The sequence below is a fragment of the Zerene cesonia genome, chromosome 15 (genome assembly GCF_012273895.1).
Source record: "Zerene cesonia ecotype Mississippi chromosome 15, Zerene_cesonia_1.1, whole genome shotgun sequence".
Lineage (NCBI taxonomy): Eukaryota > Metazoa > Arthropoda > Insecta > Lepidoptera > Pieridae > Zerene > Zerene cesonia.
In genome coordinates, this window is record NC_052116.1 from 4,533,502 (window position 1) to 4,541,187 (window position 7,686).

A 7,686-nucleotide genomic window follows, 5' to 3' on the forward strand; every position below is an offset into this window, starting at 1 on the left:
ATGACAGATTCGAAATTCAAATGTAATATTTTTTTATAATTAAGTGTAACAGTATTTATGGCCAGACTAAGTATACGTCATGGTGCATGCGGAAGATAACACGTTGGATTTCGTAGGACATTGTAAGGTTAACTCAAGTGCATAACAAAAATACATATTTTTTTATTTTTAAATTATGGTCTGAAATGTTTTTTTTTATATTTATAATACATTGTATATTTGAGCTTATACTCAGCCTTCTGATCCGAATTTAATCAAAGGTATAAATATCTTATATTCTGTACGTACCTGCTTTGGTTTTTATCATTTAAATATTTAATTCTATCGTAGATAAAAACCGCCTTACTGAGTATTTTACAATATGCAAAGATATGAAACAAGGCGATTTACTTACTTAATTGTAATTTATATTATTATTTTCTTAACGAAAGCTCTGCTGAGCATTATCAGCATTACCACAGATAATATACCTACGCGCTACTTTTGTGGTTAACCTGACCTAAACAAAACTTTAAGTTTGGAAAAGCCCAGCAATTACTTGGGTAAACTTATATTTTCTAAGATATGTAATTAAAAACTTTAAATTAGATCTTTTATATATTTTTTTTTCAGAAATTTGATATTTAGAAACTTTAATATCATTTTAGATCTTTTCAGTGCGAAATTCAATAAATTTATTCCAAATAACATATTTATCAACGGTACATTTATTCTAAAGTGTAAAAATAATAATTTATACATAAAGGAGACGGTAGGTGCGATTGATGCGCTAATACTATGACCGGTTTTTGTGAAATGTGACGACAAGGATCGGTATGACCATGGCTATAATATTAAATCTTTGTTACTTTAATAATTTTACACAGTTAATTAGTTTGTCTTTTATTGTACTTTAGATGTTTGGTTTTTGCAATAACACCATCTGTTTGATTTAGTAAATGCAAATTGTAGGCGTATCTTCTCTATAAATTTTGAATTAATGGTTGGTTCGGAGTCTATCTAGAAAATCATTGCCATTCCATGTTTATAATGTGTTCCCATATTTTGTTTTTTTTTATTATTCAAACAAAGTCTAATGTTAATATATACAATTATTTTCTAATTAAATCAAAATCATCTTAATTCAAATTTTTGATTGGGCGTAAAAGCAAATGTATAGATTTCAAAAACATAAATGAAAAGTGAAATAACTGATCAAATTATTCATAAGTACTTTATATATGTTAATCTACATTTAATGTGTTTAAATATATAATGAGCTTTTAAATATAAATTTATTCCCTTCTATGTTATGGACCATACATGGTCTTCCTTTTAAATTAAATTATTTCAATTCTAAGGTCAAAATTTTAAGACCTTATTCTTAAATTAATTTGAGATATACGAAATTAAATACTGTTTAATAAATAACATGATAATTTATAAATTGAAAGTCGAAATGTATGTCGTTTGTATCAGGTACATCAACCAAAAATAAAATAAAAATTAACATACCTTAAACGCAGAAAACCTTCTAGCACAGATATAATAATGTAAAACGTGGAATTGCGCATGCATAAGTTATAATTTTTTTATTCCTAAATAACGATCAAATCACAACAAATAAACGAGTGACTCCACTGAGAGACGAGTTCGAACTGTGATGAAACACGACCCAATAGTTATTATAATATCCAACCCATATAGATAGTGCGTTATGAGTGAGATTTTGTGAATTATCCTCTAACACAGATAATATATTACTATATGGACAGGTTTATATTTATGTATAATAATAAAAGTTCCTTTACTTTGTACTTTTACCGTAAACTAAAACTCTAAAAATATTATTATTTTATATAGTTCTTTTTCGTTTTCTTCAATTTTTAAATAATTGTTCCACCATTTAAATAGTACGATAAGAAATACTCAAATATACTCGTGTTGCATTTGCGAGACGGTAATATTATGCGTATAGCTGCTAAAACTAAATGAAGTACAACCTCCTTTCATTTATTGTTTTATAAATAAAACACGCGGAAGCTCAGGTCACCTAAGAACCTTTCAAATAAAAAAAAATGTTAATGTCTGGACACATATATAAAAAAAACTTGTTATTTAATAGGACAGTACACACTATCTTGTCTATAATTCATTGGTAATTAGATATTATTTGTGGCATTGTTGTTTTTATAATAGTTTATTACGTTAATTGAAATATTAAATGTAATTCCACTATAACTCACATAGTATGTTTTATGAAGCAATTATATAAACCTTCGACACCTATTTGAGGGTAACGATTTTTATTTTATTGAACACAGGTAAAATGTACCAACAACGCGAACGTCGGACTTCTAATACTTGGCTACTGTTCAACTCAAAATACAATTAACAATAGCCGGAAATAAAAATAATGAAAACATGAATTACTCAAGTAAAATCATTGCAAAAACTTTTAAGGAAAAGTGTGCAATTTGATAAGTAGTTTTGGAATGTTTTTAAATAAAAATACTTTAAGTGATAAGGAATCTATAGTCATGTAAAGTAGTATCGTAAACTTTTATTATGGTTTTAGGCTTTCGACTATTTGATATTAGTGATTTTAACTTTCTGGCATATTGTTCTCATAGGAAACTTGTTGATACCTAAGACATAGATAACATAATACTTATATCCTAATGTAATATTTTATATAATTTATGAAATAAAAATTCCCTATTTAATTTTAAATAGTTAATGCTTTTCTTAATTAATGAAGAATAATAAATGAAGGGATAATGTTTATAGGTATTCTAAAGGTGTGGTGTTCTAAAATAATACAAGACGTGTAATAATAATTCTTTTAATGTAATTCAGACAAATAATGACATATGAGTTGTTTTATTTTAATAATTTTTTTTTCTAAAAAGGACGATTGCTTCGACTTTTATGTACTTACAATGTAACAGGTATAATATGTACAATCATTGAGGCTTCTTCAAGAAAATCTATATATTTTATTACCCAATAAAAGAATCGCGCCATAAACATAATGTGCTATGTTTTCCGTTATTAGTATCATAACAATGGTACTTATTCTCAATGTTAATCTTTTAAGGTATTGTGAATTGAGTAGCGTAATTTTTATTAAAATTAATAGTAAGTTTTAATAACCTTGTGCTTATTAAAATTATAAATGCAAAAGTGTGTTAATTTTTATTTATCTTTTGTGTCTGAAGATAAATGTATAAGCTACTCTTAACCGCCGTGTAACTTCTCATATCCATTGAAATTTCCCTTGACAACGGCGAACATACATAAAAGAAATCAACCCCGCGTCTATTACGTCTATTATATCATTGGTAAGCCAGTATAATGTTATAGTACACAATAATTAATTATTATCAATAATGTAAACCGCCTACAATTGGTCATTGGGCATATGAATCATAAAAATCAGTTCAGTAAAAAAAAAAAAAAACGAAACAGAAAAAAATACAGGCGATTTGATAACCTGCCGGAGGCCCATATCCTTTTCCTTCCCCTTCCCAGTCCTTTCCTTTATTCCTCTCGCTAATCCTTCCTTAATCCCTTCCCAATTTAAAGTCGGCAATCCATTTGTAGAGGCGTAAGGTCTGTAATCGACTTTACGCCTCTACAAATGTTCATGGGCGGTGGTAGCGCTTACCATCAGGCGTCCCACCAGCTCCATTGCCGACAGTGACATAAAAAAGAAAAAAAACCTTTTTTCAAGTGGATTGACGAATAATCTACATATATTTTAAAACAGTTATAAAACGGCGCTGGTACGTAAGAATGATGTCTTGGCGAAAGTGGGCATTTTCTGTCGACTTATAATAATCGAGACCTGGCAATTAGGATGTTGTTGACATCAGCGCTATCTGCGAAAATTCTGGAGAAAAGGTTTATTATATCTGTACTTTAAACCTAATTTTATTGAAAGTTTCTAGTTTATTCATAGCCTGGTGGACTTCGTATTTCGACTTCCCATCATTATTTGTAAACAACTTGACGTTAAGTCCTATAAGTGTATTGAACTCTTGTCAAATATACAGCTTTTAAAAACAATAACACTTTTTAATGATCAATAATTAATCTATATATAGAAATTGAAAGTGATTTTTATGTACATGCAAAAGGTAATATAAATTCAGATTAAATTAAAAGATAATGACACAAGCATGCACCGTCTAAACGAAGGACCGACTTTAATATTAATTTACAAGACAAACTCCTATATAATACCTAATAATAAAACAAAATAATCTACTAACTATAGCTCAGCGAGTTGCTCGTACAAACGCTTTTTGTAATACGCGATCGTTACAAACGCTTTTTGCTCTGTGAAGAAAAACTATAAAAAACATTTATTAGATATTGTAATGTACCGTAGGTCTACAAGAAGTTAGTCTATATCTACTTATTTTAAGAAATTTATATACCTAGCCAGTTTTAATTTAGATATGGGTTATTGATCTACTCGTTGTACCAATTATATTTTTCAATCAAGAATTAAAAGGTATGCCGACATTGAAGACCTATCATTTTCTTTTCATAACCTAGTTTTCGTTAACAAAATTATTCAAATTTCTTTACTGAACGCAGTTTGAAACGTACAATTACTATTACATCTGTGTCGTATTATGAGTACCACCAAATCCAAAAATCAATAGGTTTTTGTTGTTCTTAACAATTCACGCAAGCATTTTCTTCATATATATTAAATAAAAAATTCCAGTATTTTTATTAGCATTTGTAATATTAGCCGGCTAGAGCAATTTCAAGTTTTAGCATTATGTTATTCCTATCCGCATTATTTTCGTTCAATATTATCTATTACCTATATAAGAATATAGGTTATTTATCTCTATAAAAAACACTGACTTAGATTGATTAAGATTTATATTGTTATTGTTCACAATTACACTTAACATTCACTATTTAGAGCCGATCTATGATCTATTATTAATAACTAGCTGTGACCCGCGGTTGAAACCGCGTAAGTCCGTATCCCGTAGGAATATCGGTATAAAAAGTGCCTGTGTTATTTCAGTTGTCCAGCTATCTACGAAGCAAAATAGTATTATTATTCACCAATAGATGTCAGGAAAAAAAACACGAATAAAACACGAATATGACATTATTTCAGTTGTCCAGCTGTCTACGAAGCAAAATAGTATTACTATTCACCAATAGATGTCAGGGAAAAAAAAACACGAATGAAACACGAATATGACATTTTCTAAAAAAAATTCCTAGCTAGATCGATTTATCGCCCTCGAAAACCCCTATATACTAAATTTCATGAAAATCGTTGGAGCCGATTCCGAGATCCCAATTATATATATATATATATATATATATATATACAAGAATTGCTCGTTTAAAGGTATAAGATTTATAGTTGTAATTTTTTGCCTTCACTGTTTATTGTAAAATCGTGCAAATCCGAAAATACAATTATAATTGTTTTAAATTATTTTATTGAAAATAAATTAATTTTATACATTTTAGAAAACAACTGCGAATATGATAATGATTGATGGATCACCAATTATAGTTTTATGTATATATACCCCATCTATACATAAACCATCAATCTTGTGGTTACAGTAATTAAATATGGCAAACATGAAATACGATAACATATATTTTTTATTTTCAAAAGCAATTAAAGCTCTTGAATGGACAGTTAAACGTTCTAGAGTAGGGGAACACTCAATTATTGAAACTAAAGTTATCTCTTCTTTGCCAAAGAACCATTATGTAAATATATATTATTACGGTAGAACATTATCTAAATATATATAAATTTCGTGTCACATTAAACTACTCAACCGATTTCAATGAAATCTGCACATTATGTGCAGTTTGATCCAATAATTTTTATTTGTTATTTCAATTACGATAAATGATACCCCGGTGGAGCTGGGGCATGCAGCTAGTACGAGTATATGATATATAATACTTACTATATAGGCAACCTGATGTTTATAAGTATAGTATTATATTATCTACGCTGATGTTATTAGGTATCACCATCGCTAATAAACACACGCACCTTTTTAGATGTGTAGATTTTTTGCCCGCAGTTCTAAGAACATAAATGTTATTTTCTCGAAAGCCCATATGCGGTAAATGTATAAAATCTTCCACCGCAACAGTGTGGTCACCAAACCGATGTTGGTGAGAATGTATTTAAATGAAATTATTCGTTGAAAAAAATCTTCGAAAAATTCTTATATCTGAATGTGATTGGGACTTGCCTGTCTTGGAGGATTAACAATATGCCGGAATTTCAATCAGGCTGCTAATCAAACGGCGCAGTTTAATGTAGAGTTTAGACTATTCACGAACGGCTTTAATCAGTTAATCAAAATTTCTTTTCTATCTACAGCATAGCCGTCTAGCTGACGTATTTGTAATGAAATCGTTTGCATAATCACTCCGGTCGTTCTAAAAAGGTAATGCGTATTTTCCCGTCCATAAACCCAGTTTGCTATTTTCATATACGGGTAGCATCTTGCAGTCACGACCTCGTGTTGTTGGTAATTCCCTATTATAATGTATAGCGGCAAAAACTGACAAGTAATTAATGTAAGCTACTTAAAATCGAATCCCCACTAATATCATAAATGCGCAAGTAGCTCCGTTTGTCTGTCTTTTCTACGCCACTCAACCGATTTGGATAAAGTTAGACCTGAAAAGGATAGTTTATAACCCGGAAATCTCCGAGATCTTCTATCTTTTACTTTAAATACACGGATGAACCTGTGGAAAGCATATTAAAATATTCTTCTAATTTCTGTGTAATATGAATGTTTTGTAGACCACATTACAATGGTGAGTAATTTTTTTCTGTCTGTAATGTAATTGTCTGTTTTCATATAATAACGATAAGCATTAGTGAGTAGCGTTTATAGTAATCATATTAATTCATTTTTCGCTTTCCAGTGGTTAAAACTTGTAAATATAATCGCAAGATTTTTGATAACAGTACTGACTTTGCTCTCGCTTTTGAAGATTTTTCACTAGTGTCAAATTGCTGTATATTATTTAATTTATCCTAATATTATTTGGAAGGATTATATGATCTGTATTAAAATAAATCATCATGAAAGTAGTTATAGGTTTTTAAGGAAAAACTGAAACATTTACGCTTTAGTGCTGTTTTGTTAAACTAACATAAGAACTTTCCTCCCGCGGTACCCGGCCACAAAGTTTATAATGAATACTGCTTATGAATACAATTAACTAGTATTCATTAGTAGTAAGAGCTAATTCAGACTATGTATAATAATCAATCGCTGCTTAACAATTTTTATCATTTAATTATATTTACTTTTAAGCCAAACCCCTTGCTTTGTAACAATTCAGGAAAATAAAAAGAATGTATATTATTCCTCAATTTATATTGTATAAAAATACAAAATCGGTAAAGTGAAATACTTTATCGTAAGCTCCTCTGTTAACACATACGTTTAGTGGGCAACATATTTTTGTGTCATTTATTTACATTTTCATACGAAATATTCTTGCATTCGACAAAGTCTACTCACTATTCTAAATTAAATGTTTTGGTAATTGTATACGGTAAGTGTATTTATACAATCTATCTTTATAAGAAGGACACGGTTCCTAATTTTATTTAATGAAAACACACAGTTCACTGCTATTGGATTTTGGGAGAGTACTTGATATTGT

General features: G+C 29.2%; 1 protein-coding gene across 1 annotated transcript in view; it reads right to left on the reverse strand.

Annotated features, from left to right (window-relative positions):
• Nucleotides 1-1,652, reverse strand: part of LOC119832596 (protein yellow-like) — a 12,645-nt gene extending 10,993 nt beyond the window's left edge. The window contains exon 1 of the mRNA XM_038356276.1: nt 1,495-1,652. The gene's annotated coding sequence lies outside the window, so the exon portion shown is untranslated. The remainder of the gene's footprint in view (nt 1-1,494) is intronic.
• Nucleotides 1,653-7,686: the final 6,034 nt, after the last annotated feature.